Here is a 17,212-nt window from a genome sequence, read left to right as displayed (position 1 = left end):
AACAATATTAATAATAAAATAAATGTTGGTTTGAGACTATAGACTACGACACCGTTTGGTCGATTATTTTTTAGAGAGTTCGGTCCTCCTGGCTGGCCTAGGCCAGTCAAGGTACGGGCCTCGGGGTTGCCCCCCCTACCCGGGCTTCTCCTCACCGTCAGATTTATCTGACGTGTCTGTTCTTTTTGGACCAAAGGGCCAGGGTCTCGATGACCCAGTGGCTATTTTATTCTTTAGAGGTTTTGATACTTGTTTGATGCAAGACGCCGCTAGGTGGCGCTACAATACATAAATTCGTTCAACTGATCGCCATGACTCTTTTGGTACTATATACCTACATAGACAGGACAATATCTGCCGAGTTTTATTAGTAATACATAATATAATGTGTGTTTTATAAAATTAGATAGAATTAAAGTAGTAAAATACTTAATTTTTTTACGAGCTTTAAATTACATCACAACCTTAGAGGATAGAAGAGAAAAAGATACTGGTATTTAATATAAAACACTACATCGTCAAAGCAGCGTCAACCATGGGAATTATAACGTTATGACTTTGTCACCCCTCATACTAAATCACAGAGCGGCGTACCGTTTTGCTGAATGGGTGGTACCTAATCAGACGAGCTATAACAAACCCTCTACCAGTGAAAACTTTTATTCACTCGTAGGTATTAAAAGTTTCAATTTTACATAACATTTCATAATTTCCATTTAATAAGCTTAAAAGTTAATATTTCTATTAAATAAGGCTTCATGATATTAACTCGTCCATGTTCGTAGTTTGGAAAACCTTGAAACTCGGCTGTGGAGTTTGTTGCAAATCCTTCATGAGTCAGTAAATGTTAATTTAACTTCATTATGTTTCGTATCGAAATGTTGAAGCATTTATTTGAAGGTTAATTAAAAAATTGATAATTATGATGACGATAAATTACATTATAATAAAAATGTATAAAAAACTTAAACGTGATTTTATTTCTCGAATTTCACGAACAAAAATTGAAAAGAAAAAACACGTATTTTTAAGAAATTTTCGTTATATTAATATGATAAATAGTAAGTAATTTCATTAAACGTAATATTGTAATTTTTAATTATATTCTACATTCATAACAACAATATATATTTATATTGTTAAATAAAAATATACCAATTATAATTTTAAATTAATCGTGATTTATTTTCGTTTTCGTTTCAATTTCACAATTAAATTTAATTACTGACAAAATTCCATTTATTTATATTGAAATGTGATAGATGTTACTCCGAATTTTCATAATCATTCGTAAAAATGATGGTATTTAATTTAGAAAGACGACTTGATAAGTCTCTCAATCACTCTTGATAAGATTCTAATCTACGTCGTAATTTTGGTTTTGTTATAAAAACACCAATAGTAAGAGTTGAAATAAGCTCAGTTACCAGGCGTAAACAAACATAGCCCGCGTTGTTCCTTAAATAAATGCAGTGTCAAATGATAATGTTAATCCGTCACGTGTACTGCGCTGTTCTATCCCACGGGGATCATGCGTTGGCGCAGACGAGAGATTCTGCAGCTTTTGAACAAGATTAAGTACGTGAACGCAACGATAACTAGGAGTAAATATTATTTCATATGAAAATAGTTTTTTATTATTGTAGTCAGAATCTATATTAATTAACGGTAACAAAAGTCCACTTGGATCTGTTTACAGGCAGTATAAATTTTATTATATTATGATTATATTATATACGTTGATATTTAAATATGATTTCGATAATTATATAACGTTGCAACGTTACTTGTAGCAATCATAGCAAAATATTCTATTCCGACATTATAATTAAAATCCTTAAATTATAATGTAAAGAAACCGCTCGTCTGCGTTCAACAAATCAAAGGAATGCGTGCAAAAAGGGGTGCGAAATGACACGTGTCACGTCCCCTGATTGGACACATCGCCTCCGTACCCTAACAGTGCAATTACTGCGAATAAGCTGATTTCGTACGAATGCATGGATACAGCTTGTTACATTCGTGATTGTTCCAAATAGGCTCTATGTAAAACATTTTGATATTCCCTTTTGTATTATGTACATACAACTGATATGCCGGTGTGAGCTCTCCTTTGTGGTATGTTTATACGAGTTGGTTTAGAAGAACATTTCTCACAGGAGTTACGAAGAACACTATGTATGTCTATGTTTTATACATGTATATTTGTAATAAACCTAGAACACTCCTATTTACTCCTTATGATATTGTTTAATTCTATCAGTTATTTTAAATGTCACTAATTTATTCATTTGTTTATTCCTTATCCAACAAAGTCATGGTAATTAATTGCAGACAAATATGACAATAAACTTAAAATGGAATTACACTATTATAATTATGATTAAAATCCAGAAAATAAAATATAAAAATGTTGTAAATTATATATTTATATTTCCCGGTGTACCTAAATGTACGTGTACGTATGTGTGTGTAATATAAAATGAATGTTTTTATTATTTACGGTGAAACAAATATTTATATAATATATTATTTTCATAACCTATAAACGGAATTGCAATTTAATGTTAAAATGCTGCTAAGAATCTCGCTACTATAGTTTTTAATATTTATCATTTTAATATATATTATATTATTGTATTTCTTAAATTATTTTTTCATTTGTACATCTGGCGTTGTCATTTTATCCAGTTTAACCCTCATAATAAAGGGACAGTGTCAACATACCCTTCCGGGCCCTTAGACCCATTGATAAACCCCTTCAATACTTGACAATGGACTGGCTCATTATAATAGTTTTGTATGACTTATTTTTTAAGGATTTGTATTACTAAAAATTTAATATAATTTGATTTCCAGTACTTTGTGGTATTATAGAGGCATAATAACCATTTGAAAATTTCTTACATATTATATTGACTTACTAAAATATTTCATCTTTCTCTTGTTTTGTTTAGGTAGGCAGTGTGAGCTATGTAAAGAGTCAGTGTACCGAATAAAGAGGATGTCAATCTATCTTTAATTGACTGAACTTTAATTACAAGAAGAATGATTATCAACTCATAATAAATATACTCTTTAATATCAATAAAAAATGTTGTGTATTTGTAATGAAAAAATAATAAATTATTTTATATACATTGATTTTAAGGATAAATTCTTTTTTTTTGGATTTCTATATTGAAAGGAAACTATTGTTAATGTGTAAATGTACAAACATACATATATATATGTACAATTTGCTTTATTATAACTATTATTATTATTATTATTTTTATAGAATAGGAAGGCGGACGAGCATATGGGCCACCTGATGGTAAGTGGTCACCAAACGCCCTTAGACATTGGCATTGTAAGAAATGTCAACCATCGCTTACATAGCCAATGCGCCACCAACCTTGGGAACTAAGATTTCATGTCCCTTGTGCCTGTAATTACACTGGATCACTCACCCTTCAAACCGGAACACAACAGTAACAAGTACTGCTGTTTTGCGGTAGAATATCTGATGAGTGGGTGGTACCTATCCAGACGAGCTTGCACAAAGCTCTACCACCAGTATAAGAATATTAAGAGTGATAGAGAAAATATATTCTTATCTTATAAACAAAACTATCATCTAAATATCTATCACGAGCATTCTATTGATAAAAATATACGACCTCCTAAACTGGAGAGACGGAGAGGTCACGAATTTCATTAGCAGCATTTAAAAGGTTTCTCCCAAGGGACAGAGCTCGTATTCGTCCGGCCATTGTGTTCCGATTCTATTAGATTTTAAGACCGATATACGATTACGATAATATACAGATAGGTATGTAATATTAAAGAATTAACATTTTTTTTAGTTTTAGTTTAATTTAACAATTTCCCTGACACGTGAGTCAAATTTCATCGGATATATTGGAAGTGTTAAAGCTCTATATTTTAATATTAATTATTAAAATATAAAATAGGTCGTATTCAGTTTAACTTTATCACAATAGTAGATGATAATATACAATATCAGCGAGAAGTCCTCCTTACCTCACATCTTTCATACAATATATATTAATACATGTATTTAATATAAATACCAACTGATAACAAAATCAAAATACTTTATTCAACAATTGTAATGGTTCCACCATTACAATTACCTATTGATAGTCAAACTAGAAAATATCACCTGTTCGGAAAAGAAATATATCTTAGGCTGATATTACTGACACTGTAAAAAAATATTTTCGACACACAGTTGTCTGCTTTTCATTTTAACATTTTCTATTCTACCAATTTATCAAGTACGTGTATTGATTGACAGACTCATTACTACTTATATAGGATAATCCATATATCGTTAATTGAATCTCAATACAATGGGGGAATAACAAAAACTAAAGTCGCTACCATGGTATTATACGCAGGGATGTGTGTCTATCTTACATGCGCTTGCGTTGTTGTTTATTAAATATTATTTTTGTTATTCTTTGTAAAAATCGCATCATATCACTTTTTTATATGAAATACACTTTGAAATTATATATTAAACATGTTTTGTTGCTTATCTTTGTGGCAATAATAAATCAATAAAATAAAATTAAAATCAATTCATATCATCTATCATCAAATTGAAATACTTAAGTTTAATTTTTTATTATATCAGTTTATAAGTTAGGTAGCACATCATATATATATAAAATAAACAAAAATATTTTACCTCCAGTTGACGGCTATAACTTCATCAAAACGATACAAAGCAAAAATTTCCCGCACGATCGACTCCATGCCTTCATAAAAAGAGAGGACACACGCTTTTCACATGAGCGCGCCTCGACAATAGCCAATTTGACACTAAGTGAAAAAAACTAAAATGGCCGACAATTAGTCTGTTCTACGTCCAGGAAGCAAGTGTTTAAATTTCCATTAGCCTTTGAATCGTGCTAAAGTTGATAATTGGTGTCGACCTATGCTTTTTTCGATTTAAATTATTCGATTTTGATCTTTTTTGTCGAAGACAATTGATTTTATACCGATTGAGACTTTAAAGCATTGTCTATGTAAAATTGAAAAAAAAGAAAATTATCAGATTAAATGTACACTGAAATGTAATACACTCGTCAATAAAAAAATTCGTTTTCAATGCCGACAGCCACAGAACAAATGTGACGTCACGTGTCATATTAGTAACGCTCGTCTACGCCAATTTTGCTTTTATAAATTTCGAATGCCGCATGATTGGCGACTGGTATCGAGTGTCGGTCCTCTCGTTTGGAAACGGACGCAATGGCCAATAAGAGATCGTTTCGGTTAGTTAATTTTAGTTTCTATTCGTACCTATATAGATTTGATTAATAGTTATACCGTACCTACAGAGTAGTTGGGTAAATATTTAAACTAACAAGAAATAATACTATAAATAAATACAGTTTTACTGTTGTCGTAAATAAAAACCATTTTACTCGTCACCTAAGTCTATTTTTTTTAATCTGTAGAAGTCATTGTAACTTTTTGTGTTACCTCCAATTGGATAGTTACCGATCAGTGACCACAAATTCCATCGTAAAGTGGCAATAAGTTGCGTAACACAAGAGTGTTTACGTCAAATTTTAGAGTGAGCCATTGATATAAAAATCTGTTTTGGCAGTTCAGCAAGTTAAGTGGCGTCATCATCCTTAATTTCCATAAGAAGAGGTGCCTAGAGGCATTTGCTTGTATGTTTAAAAAAATACCAATCGAATATTATTATTGTTATTTTAAATAGTTAAGCTTTAATCAAGATTATAATATTATTTATTATCCAAGTGTGTGAAACTTGAAGCTGTCTTCTTATTCGAAGTATAGGAACTTTTAGTTTTATGCAAATTTATTTGCTGGCAAAAAAAGTAACTTGTGGCCAGACTGCGGTGCACGCAAAATGGAAAACTTTGCCTTCTTTAGTAATATCGCAATATGTTTACGAGACCAGAAATATGAAAGAATCAGATGTGTCAAGTATTATTCTATGTTACCGTTTTTAATAAATGTTATATATTGTGTGCAAGGAACTCTATACAATAGTGTACCAAGGAAGTGTCTATAAAACAAAAAAATAATGTTTTTCTCATGATTGTCATTACGTTAAGAAAAACTAGAATCATTCTATCGCTATTTTTGTAACAAGAATATGTTTAAGTCTGATGATACTTACTTTTTTTATAATAATTCTACCATATTACGTACAATTACATTTCGTATTTTTTTTTGAAGTTTGTTTGAAATGAATTAAACAATATCATTATATTATTCTATTTTGCTAGTGAGTTACTGTCATATTTTTGCATGATGTGCTTGCATGTAGTAGTAGGATAAAATTAATTATTTTAGTCGTCTTTATTATGTTCATGTATGTACCACCTAATTTATTGTATTCGGTTTTGCGAACGAAACAAATAAAAAAAAATATTTGAATATATATTATAATATATTTTATATACAAGCCGAGATGGCCCAGTGGTAAGAACGCGTAAATATTAATCGATGATCGTGGGTCCAAACCCGGGCAAACACCACTGAATTTTCATGGGCTTAATTTGTGATTATAATTCATCTCGTGCTTTACGGTGAAGGAAAACATTGTGAGGAAACCTACAAGTGTCTAATTTCACTGAAATTCTGCCACATGTGTATTCCACCAACACGCACTGGAGCAGCGTGGTGGAATAAGAGCCAAAACCTTCACCTTAAAAATAACATATTTTGGATATCATATATTTTGATTTGAGCAGGTTGGCGTGGTTGGTAGACCACTTGCTATTCACGCCGAAGGTTGTGGGTTCGATTCCCACCCAGGACAGACATTTGTGTGCATGAACATGTCTGTTTGTCCTGAATCTGGGTGTAATTATCTATATAAGTATGTATTTATAAAAGAAAAGTAGTATATGTAGTATATCAGTTGTCTGGTTTCCATAGCACAAGCTCTGTACAAGCTTAATTTGGAATCAGATGGCCGTGTGTGAAAAATGTCCCAGAATATTATTATTATTATTATTATTTCATTTAATTTTGATCGCTTTTGATGTGCTTTTGAATAGTTGTAAGAAATATATTTTAATAACATATGTATTAGAATGTTTCTAATGCATTTAAAACGTTATATCCCTTGTGCAAGTTATTGCACCACCTTATCACCTTTCTGACAGGATATTCTTCTTCTCGTGATTTCTCTCTTTGTCTATAGCGACAGCGAAATAGTTGTTCGAAAGCGTTGCTTCCTTCATACTCCCTGATATCTTGTCACGCGTAAGCGTTTGACTATATTTAACCTTCTGTTTTTGATAATTTGTATAAGTTGCGTTGAGACATGCTCGCAAGTAAGTTCTCATTACTAATTATTGCTTTGTGGAGTTAGAATATTTGATAACCGGGTAGTACATTCTCAAACGAGCTGGCACAAAGCCCTTATACCAGAAAAATCATCATCATCATATAAAATATTAACAACTTCGACGATAATTACTCCAAAAATATTAAATTTTTATTATAGTCAACTTCAATATCATAAAATATTATCTGGAGTATTTAGTATTTACCACTTCTTTATCTACTCTACTCTATGGCATATATTTTTAAAAAGAAAAGAGTTTAAGGTACGCTGGTCGGTTCAACGTAATTTAATTTCATGAGTGGCCTACCGCTACGCAGAATCGTAATAAGCAAACTTCCTCAACTTTGATAGGATACAGCGATTGCTGGGGTTTAATAACTTTTAATAATCTCGATATTGCCGCTGTACTCTGTATTTATAATTAATGTTATGGAATATTTGAGAGAAATAGAGATAATAAGAATACGGTGTAATATATTTTGATTATACGCATTTGCATTTTAAGTTAATTTTAGTATCAATTGAATATTAATAAAATTTAATTTGTAGGGACAGTATTCAGCCTAGTGATTTTAAAGACGCTGCTTTAATCCTGGACTCATGGTTGTAGTCACAACTATCATTACCGTATCATATATCTCATTTTTAATTATTTCCTTCCATAGTTAAAAATTATATTTATTAACGATAATTAATCTCAGTACATATGTCCCCATTTTTGTTTCAAAATATTGCAAAATGGAACGAGGAAAATCGTCTAATCTTGTTGTAGCATTTTTTTTAATTATGTGTGTGTGTGTGCGTGCGTGCGTGTATGTGACAGTATTTTTATAAGTGTTTTTAACTGTTTTAAGAACTTAAATATAAAAGTTGTGTAAAAATGTTTACAATACGTACCAAACGGAGTATCCAATCCTCTCCGGGTAGTCAATTAGCTACAGCGCAACCCTAACGAGATGTCAAACTTTTTATCATACTCCCTCTGTTTGTGCTGCGGTATATATGAATATGTACATTGAACTTTTTTATTTTTACCTTTTGTAAATTAATGACTTAAACGAGGACCTATTAACAATCAGAGCGTCACGGTAGCATGCGAAAGCGATCCCGTGGCGCTCCTCGTTAAGACGGAAAGGGACCGCTGGTTTTTAGTGGGTATTCCGCACTCGGCGCACTCAGCGCCTTGGACACCGGCGAGCCCCTCATACCCCCCCTCCCCACTAATCCCGTGGGGGAAACGTGTAACGCGTTTTTTCAGCGTTAAAAATAGGACCAATTAACAAAGATCATAATTAAAGGTAAATAGGGATTTAAATTAAATTTGTAATACTCGTATCTCAAATCTTTGTAAAATTTCAAGATTCTTATTGTTTATCTTATCTTATTCTATAGTCTATATAAATAATAATAATAATAATATTTTTTCCTTAAAGATTGGCAATGCGCCTGCAAGGCCTCCGGTGTTGCAGATGTCCATGGTGGTAGTCATTTTCTATTAGGTAAGCTTTGTGCCCTTTTGTAATATAATAATAATAATAATATTCTGGAACATTTTTCACACACGGCCATCTGATCCCAAATTAAGCTTGTACAAAACTTCTGCTATGGAAACCAGACAACTGATATACTACATATACATTTTTTTTTTGTAAATACATACTTATATAGATAATTACACCCAGACTCTGGATAAACATACATGTTCATGCACACAAATGTCTGTCCTGGGTGGGAATCGAACCCACAACCTTCGGCGTGAAAGGCAAGTGTTTTACCAACCACGCCAACCGGCTCGTCAAAAAAAAATTCATATATTTTGATTTTTTTCAAAAAAAAAAAAAACAAAAAAAATTGTGTGATACACTTGTAATTTATTGTTACTGTACAAATAATTATAAAAAAGAAACGGATTATAAATTTCTCGAATTACTAAAGTATTTGTAAATACATATATATATATATATAATAGGAGCTCACAGAAACCTTATTTAAAAGTAAAATATCAAAACTAAACGCGTTAAAACCAAAAACTCCTTTTTTGAAGTCGCTTAAAAGTCAATGTCCAAATCAAAAGTGAACGAATTCAAAAGCACGGTTCATATAACATATAATGAAAAGCATTCATTTTAAAAGTAAATACTGACTCCCCTTACATGCATGAAGTTCAATTGACTATATAAGATTTTGCAAAATCTACGAAGGTCCAAACAAAATGAGATTTTCAAACAAACGTCGGTTCAACGAACCAAGTGACTGGTCAGCTACGAAATAGGATTTGCCAGAGGTTTATATTTTAATACTATAAATATAGCAGCGATTCGATTACGCGTGACGTGGGACACGGGTATTTTTGTTAACCGTGAATTATTTTATTTGAGATACTTGGAGTCGTAGTTTTCAATATAAATATACACATTTTGCAATATTAGTATAGATATAGATAAAATAATATTTAAATTATAGTAATTATACTGTCATTGTTCACAACAAACTGTAGGTAAACTATTTGTCTAGTGCGAGTTTTTTATTTATTCTTTAGCGTTGTCGTAAGCTGCGATTTATATGGAATGAAAGCAGCGCTGTCTAGTGACAATAATTGAAATTATTTATAACTATTATTAATAACTACGTCATTAAAGATTTTTTTGGTTATGTGGCAAACAATTCCATGTTTAATCTCATACTAAGTATATTGTCTGCACTTATCGAACAATTTGACGGAATTTTCTCACTGTGACATATTCGCTGGCTAATAAAATATAATTAGCAGTTCATAATTATTTTAGAAAATAGGTTATCTGATGTAATTTTCGCCTATAGACATAATCACTGCAAGAAATATAAACTATGAACTCCTAGCACTGTCAATTCGCTTCCAAATATGAGATCTAAAATGCTATATCCCTTGTGCTTGTAATGTAACTGGTAATTTAAATAACCTCTGACACAAAAAAAACATCTAAAAAGTAAAAAATCTATGTGTTTATTGGCTTCTTAACTTTATTATAAGTACCTAGTAATATTTTAAATACAAGAGTCATTGCATCGGGGGACCGCAATTTAAACTCAATCGGATCTGTGAAAGTCGGTAAGACCCTTTCGTCAAGAAGGAAGCTGATGATCTTCAAAATTTATAGTTAAGAACCATCTTGATCACATCAGGTTTCAAAGAGAAAAAAAACGCTCAAAATCAGTTTATTCGTTTGGGAGCTACAATGCCACAGACAGACTTTTAACTTATATAACCCCTAGTTTTATGTCGTAGGTTAAAAACGCAATACAGGAATTGTATAGATGTTTGGTGGTAGAAACAAAGCTCTCTCACTGGGTGATAGCAGTTCTGCCAAGAAATTTAGTTTGAAATCTTTGTTTTTTTTTTAATATCTACTATAAATAGTCTTTCTAATAAGTATAGGTGGATGATCTGTAGGTTGTAATTAATAAAACAAATAAAATAAATGCAAAGTTTATGCCGACGACATTGTATAATATATGTGACAGGGAAACATTCCATTTATTGAGATTCATGTTTTGACCTTGTATAGCTACGAGTATACCATAATTTTTGAGTATACCATTTTAACTTAGCCTATTGTATTCACGTCACAACCCTGACTTAGAATCAGTGTATTGAGAGTCAAATTGTGTAACAAATGAGTTAATTTCATATTTTACACATACATACAATCCTCCTATGTAATATTATTCATAGAAAATTTAAAATTTAAAATACTTTATTGGTCCGGTTCGGGATGAGCCAATGAGGCAGTAACAGGTTTATACACAGATAATATACTATATATATGTAATACAGTAACTTCGTGACAAAAAATTTAGAGTGTAATTAACAAAAAGCAATCAATAAAGTGACAGCTGTTACGAAAGATATACATAAAAAGCTGTTTCAGTTTGTATTTCCAATGATTCGAAAGCAATTTACGTGCAATGGACCATATCGATGAAATTTTAACGAATAAATCAGGAATCGAAAAGATGGACAACATAAGCTGAAATTGCAAAATTAAGTAATAATTATTTTTTATCTGTGATGGACTATTTACTCTTTGATATCACGCTTAAGATATTTTATCAATAAATTAAAATACTACTTTAAAACCGGTCTCTTAAATTAGCGTTTTTTTTGTTACCAGAACCTCTCTGCATACCTTTATGTAAATACATATACCATGATAATTACATAGTTACTAGAATTTTGTATCAGCTCTTTTCGGTAGAAACTACATTTCGAACCGGTGGCAGCATTAAATATAATTTTCCTTTTAAGGTGACGATTCAAACGTACTTGTAAGAGCCTATTTTATTGAAGTATATTTTTGGATTTGATTTCAGAAAATCTTGTAATCATAAGTCAAATGATTAATTTTTAATGAAAAAACTCTTTACAGTACTTTAAATGAACGTTATTATTAAATTTTAATCATATATTTATTTATTTCGGTTGTCACACAATATAAATGATTTGTGTAGTATTGTAGTTTATTATGTAGATTAGTAAATACTACGGAATGACTTTGATGCAAGAACTCAAAAGCAGTATATTGTGGCGTTGATATGAAAATGATAGTAAAATTAAAGTTTGCATAACTAACATGTCTGTATTTCCGTCGTCTCAGCCCTAGGCGTATGCAAATATTGCGCGCCAATTGTGTCGAGCTAACTTTGGTGATTATCTCCGCGGTGTAGTACAATCAAGTGTAACACGTCTAAGTCAATACAAGGGTTGTTCAGTCACTATTTACATACATTTGGAACTATAGTTAACTGTAACGGTAATATGATGAGGTTGAGATTTTGATGTTTCCGAACTTATAATGAGAGTTCTGTTTTGGAATTTATAGGTTTTATTAATGTCATTTCGAATTAGAACATGTGATATGTATGTATGAACTATGCTGAAAATAAAAATTACTTATTGGCACTTTTTTTAAAGGGAATGGCCTTATTCGGTACAAATCGGAGAGATGAAATAATGTAAAATTTCAGTAACACTCATCTCAAACTCTCTTCAAATCAAAATCGTTTTCTTACAAAAGGCATACTTATTTAAAATGACTAGTGTACCGTACTGTGCTGTGCTATTAAAAAATAATTCAGATAGTTTGATTCGGATTCTATTGGTAATGCGCCACCAACCTTAGGAAATAATTTTATTTCCTTAATCTGTTTCACTGGTTCAATAACCCTTCAAATCGGAACACAACAATACTAAGTTTTGCCGTTTATCTATATAAAATATTGTAACATCATGCCATATAACACCACGCTATATAATGCCACGCTACATATCACCACGCCACATGCTAAGACGAGAAAAGCCAAGCCAAGGCAAGCCCAGCCAAGCCAAGCCAAGCCCAGCCAAGCCCAGCCAAGCTAAGCCAAGCCATGCCATGCCACGACAGTTAAAGCCGGTACTGTCCACCAAACCTACCTGTAATCACTACTGGCGTCACATTCGAGTGACAATAGAACTTAATAGATAGAAAATAGATCGGCTCATTTCGGAACATCATTCATTTTTGTACAAAAATGTTGCTATGGCAACCAAAATAACGGAGGTGGTGAATTGGAAAAGATATATATATATATATATATATATATATATATATATATATATATATATATATATATATATATATATATATATATATATTAGATTATTCATATATTATTATTATTACCTTCTCGTTTCAATACGATGTCTGGGTGGTATCTATCCAGAAGGGCTTGCATTAAGCCATACTAACAAGCTCCGATTTTTAAAATAACAAAACTAAACAGCAACAATACTATCAAACTCTCAAGAGATTATGTAATGTTATTAGAAGAAATCAACCATAACATTCTAATAAAATTCACACTCAAAAATTTTAATTAAATATCTTTAATTTGATTAAAATGTAAACCAAATGTCAAGGGTTGGTATTATGGTTTCGTTGTTCCGTGAAGTGTTGGTACAATTTACAATCAGGAATACACGCCTCCGTCAATACTGGGATTGGTTAATTAGTTTAGCAATTACGCGATTTCTTGTTTCAAGGTTTGAAATCGAACTACAAATTGATGGTAATTCCTTTTAGAAGAAGTAAGAATATTGTAATAGTTTTGCACTTTCTGGAAAAGTCTTTCCATATTTTTTTACTCTTACAATTCCTATAAAAATAATCAGAGTACAGATCGAAACAGTGTTACTGCCTTATATCTAACAAAACGGGCTTTAACAAAGCTTCACCAATGAGTAAAAATATTATGCAATTATTGTATAGGTACACAAGACCTACTTGTACATTTACGATTAAATCAATAAATCATAGCTTTAAATAATGAAGCACATTTGGGCCAACATACACTTTTTTAATGTCTTACTTAGTTATTCGTTCCCTTTTGACCTGTATTTATAAGCCTCGTAGCAACACTCAAAAAAGGAGAAATAACTCATCATTAAGTAACTTAAAATAAATATGTAATTTACACAAGTAGGTTAATTTAGGTCCATTTAACTAGCAAAATTAAGAAAACCAAAAGGATCAAGATACATATCAACCATCTGTAGTTTTAATGTACAAGAAATATAATCAAAAATTACTTTTTGAAGTATAATTTCCATATAAGGCAAAGTATTGCTAAATTACGTGTCTCTTTATTCTCGAATTAAAGTGGGAAAGAAAGACACAAATGTAGGAAGCGTTTTTAATACTTAAAAGGCAAAAAATAACAGATCGCTTATCAATTAAAATACTTATACATAAATACAAATAAATAATAGTAAATATATACAAAATAATACATTATTATATCTGAAAATATTCAATTTCCAGCTGTTAGGATGTGAACTTGTTAAAAAGTGTTTTACTGAAAAATATATAATAAAACTTCTTTGCTATTTAAAGCAACTCAAATGTTTTACCTAACGATCATTGTCTGGGTGTCACGGAGACGTCTTACAAATAATTCAGCGAGAACTTTAGGCGCAAATACCAGTTTATGTTAATTTTAAGACTGCTTCACATTCAAATCCGATCTTCGAGTGTCTTAAATGCGGACCCTCGGAACAAATTTTACTTTACTTATGCTGAATGGAATATCTTTCTAAACATAAGATGTTTACGTTACACGAATTACTTCGCTTATTTATTTAAAGTTAAATTCATTTAAATAATATAAATAAATATATATTTCATTGGTGCTTTAGTCACGTTATGGTATCATCATTAGTGTGTTTTTAAGAGCCGCAGTTATATTCCACTATCTATAATGAAAATCTTGAACTAAACTTTTACCAGGTACCTACAGATATCTTTTGATAGGTCATTACACAATTCAAATTCCCTTAAACGTCGGGAGGCGAATCCACAGTCAATTGACCGATTGAAAGGGTGGGCTCGGGCGTTGGTGTCGTCAGCGACTGTCACGCGTCACTGAACTTATTATAAGGGTGTCGAATTAGCTTTGTACTGAACTGGCCCTTACGATTTTCTTTCGAGGGGATACTTACTCATGTTTTGATATAAGATCTTTTCATTTCGTCATTTTATATATAGTGCATGAGTTTTCTTTAGGTTCAATCGTTGTTGTTTGACATCTTAAGTATGCAAATATAATAAAATGTAATATCTTTTTTGTAATAGCAATTAGGTTTAAATAAACTGAAATTTTATAATTATTAATATATTTGTTTATGTAAATAAATATAATACACTATTATTCATATGTTTATTATATTTATTTATATAAACAAATATATCAATAATTATAATAAATATGAATAATATTTATATATATTTGTAAATATTATTTTTGGTTGGAGTAAAATTACGCAGTATTGTTTCCGATCAAGACAGCTAGCTGTGTGATTATTTTCATGATTCGTGTAATATTATACAATGACTCGTCAATTGTTTTGACTTAATAACTTTATTTGATTACCTTTCGATAATCTCAATCGATATTCAACGACGCATATCTTTAAAAGATAGTCATTAAATCTTCCAAAGGAAATCTTTCAGCAAGTTCTATGAATCCACTTACTCGGTTTGAACAGTTAGAAAGTGCAAGGCAAGATTTTAATCGAATCTATGGGGATCATCCAGTGTGTGGGAACTTTGATTGCTTACTGAGATAATGGAATTGCTTTGAGTAAAACATTTTGGTACTCGTAATGAATTCGTTAGACTGTTTCATGATTTCAGCTTAAAAGATTAATTTTCATGTATTCGTATCATACTTAACAATTGAGTTGAAAATTAGGAAAAAAAAAGCCGTTTAAAGTAGTTGCTGATTCTGTGAAATTAAGTGTCGAATGAATCGGTTTTAGTGTGAATACACGTTCATCGAATTTAATTTTGTATCATAACTACATATCTTTGTATAATATACAATTGAAACGATTAGTTTTTCACATTTTTTAGTAAAAATAATCTTAATATTAGAAAATAAACTAGTAATCATAATTTAAAGTACTTTATTATTAGTAGTTAATTCTTAACGTTACCTTTGTATATGGTAAACTATGGCGGGCCTTTCAAACAACAAATAACCTTACTAAGAACGTGTAAATTTTTTAAAATCTAATAATTTTGAACAAAAAGTATTTCACATCAGTTACTGGCTAAATAATTTAGAGATATATAAATAAATATAGCAAAACCGATAATGATTTGTTCTATAAAAAGAAAAAAATCTGTCTCTAAAACACACAAGAGAACTGCACGTTTTTTGAAGCATTTCCAATTACACGTGAGGGGTATAATAAAGAGCTCCCGCCTTGTTTCTTTCAATCCGCACTGCCCGATTATTACGGCTAAATGACCGTCTTAAAGCTTCATATTCAGTCCAAGTTATAAGAAAACAGCTTATGCTATAAGCTTATTCATCATTGTCATCATCATCCGCTGCCGGACTTCCCCCACTATTGGGTATGTAGAATCTTCTTTAATCTGTATCACCTATGACTATTCACCTGTCCATCTTGCTGCTGAACGACCGATGTTTCTTCATTCAGTTCTTGGAGCGATTCAGTTATCGCTTCTATGTAAAAAACAAGCCGTAATTGAAATAATCGTAAATAATAATGATTATTTCACAATCAAAATAATCTAACTCACATCACAATCAAAATATTATAATTCCACGTAGATGTTTTTGGCATTTTCGATTCCAAATATAGACCAGGTATATTTAGAAGTTTAGCTTATATTAGCAGTTTTTGGTTCATTTCGTTACGTCTGATAATTCATTTGGGAAAATTATATGATAAGCATGCTGCGGAAAATGTCAGTAATTCATATTGCTAATTCAATACTAGCTTCCATTGGATGTATTTTATCAAACGCACTGCTCTCGCGACTTTGAACGTGTGGAGTTTGTGCGAGTACGTTTTTGAATATTATCTTGAATAAATCTAAAATATATTTTAACGATACTATAGACTTGTTGATATTGTTATATTGGTTTTTATTTGAATAGCATCAATATTAAAATATCATAAATGGTGTTCTGCGACTTTAGAAATTAAATTTTTTAGTCGCCCGTCCCAGTCTTGAGTTCATATCCTCAATTTGGTTGGCTCATATAAACATATACATACATATGTATATGTAAATTGTCATTTTACTAGACTATATAGATGTATTAAAACTTTTCACTAAAAATGTAATTCTATTACTATTTAGGAATATTTATGTACAAATTTAAAATTAAAACATAGTTTGTTTCGCGCGCTTGGTTACGGCCCGTGTGTTTAGGTTTTTGGAACTTTCATAGGAGAGAAAATGTGAAATAATAATAATATCTTTATTTTTAGGCATCCAGGCCCATACTTTTGGTACAAGATTACACATTCAATAA

Source organism: Nymphalis io, chromosome 4 (genome assembly GCF_905147045.1).
Source record: "Nymphalis io chromosome 4, ilAglIoxx1.1, whole genome shotgun sequence".
NCBI classification, from domain to species: domain Eukaryota; kingdom Metazoa; phylum Arthropoda; class Insecta; order Lepidoptera; family Nymphalidae; genus Nymphalis; species Nymphalis io.
Note: the sequence above shows the minus strand (reverse complement) of the source record.